Here is a 1,555-nt window from a genome sequence, read left to right as displayed (position 1 = left end):
AAAAAAAAAAAAAAAAAAAAAAAAAAAAAAAAAAAAAAACAGAAGCTGAATGGAAGAGATCAAAGTCTGTCATATCAGCTTCACTCTCTGTGACTCAGCCAACCAACACAGTGAGACGCAGTGAAGACATCCTTCTAGACTCTGAAAAAAATGTCATAGAAAGGCTGCCATTATAGGGGCTGCCATCTATTTCTGGAGGCTTAAGTCACCCTCCAATAATAGTTCTCTTCTGATCCATTTCCAAAGAGGTTTATAACTTGCTTAGTGGTCGTGTGACACATTAATGCTTTATTTGTGGTTGCGGTCAAAAGTTTCTTTTTGACTGGAAAAGGCTGTCATCGCTGTCAGTCAATTGAAGCAGACAAGACAGGAGGAGAGTGCAGTTGTCTGCTCTAATGAACGACAACTTATTAGCTATAGAGCATTTCTATTACTGTCCCAGTTGCCTCCTCTCTTTCATTAACTGCTTATGACACCCGTTAGTGTCATCTTTAATACTTCACATTTTGATTAGCATATGATCCATGGGGAATGAAGGGAGACAAAAAATCGTTTTATTAGTGTCAATTACTGTTACAAATGACATTTTTTACTGCCTAAATTGTGATTTTACRTTTCCCCCTGTCAAAGAACAATGGCTGTGTAATTACAATAATGAGGAGCTCAATAGAAAAAAATTAATTATTCACAATCTTATTTTCTTTCTTGTTCCTTTGAACTCCATCTCGCCTATTCACTTGGCATCAATCTGACTTCATTAATGAATGAATGGAAAACATGGATTCTGCATGTTTTATAAGTGTTCGACTTCCAAGAGTTCCTGATTGAAAGTGAAAAAGAAATTTTCATTTCACCTGTTCAGAGTCCAGGCGCTTCAGTGCACTTGAAATATGCCGTGCAGTTTTTTGACTTCGTCTATAGGTGCCACTGTTGCCACGTGTGCTGCGAGTAGGATCATGTGATGTGTGAGCAGCACAGATGTGATATAAGAAAGTGTGGGCGATGAAACATTCTTCCTGACAGTTATTGACTATGCTGCCCATGGATGGTGCTACTCATACGGGTTACAGTTACAGTTCCTACATACATTATTAGCTTTTATAGGAGGTGTGATACATGAGGGAGAAAGAGAGATTAGAGATGAGAAAGGAAGGGCAGCAGAGACTTCAGGGGGCACGTTGCCAATTTGTTGTGACAAAGCTTTACTGYAATATTGGTTGGCCACAGCCAGTGGCAGCCCCTTGTGTTTCAATTATCACCTCTCTGAGGTGGACCACCAACTGAGCTCTTCCCAGGCATCAATGGCTGCTTTTCTCTGTGTCCTAAATACCACTGGTGCAGCACATCAGTGAGCTACTCTTTGTTGTACACAAAACGCTGAGGCCCACAAAGTGTATCAGCATGTGACGGCTGCACTGTGATGCATCTCATGCAAATAAAGAGATATCTAAAGGAAAGCTAATTTAGGCCCCTTTTTTGTTTCTATTTCTTATTAGAAAATAACTGTGATTATAACACTGCAGCTTCTGATTATAAAGCAATTAATTAACAGAAA

Source organism: Austrofundulus limnaeus, unplaced genomic scaffold (assembly GCF_001266775.1).
Source record: "Austrofundulus limnaeus strain Quisiro unplaced genomic scaffold, Austrofundulus_limnaeus-1.0 Scaffold31, whole genome shotgun sequence".
In the NCBI taxonomy this organism is placed as follows: Eukaryota; Metazoa; Chordata; class Actinopteri; order Cyprinodontiformes; family Rivulidae; genus Austrofundulus; species Austrofundulus limnaeus.
This window is presented reverse-complemented; position numbering follows the sequence as displayed.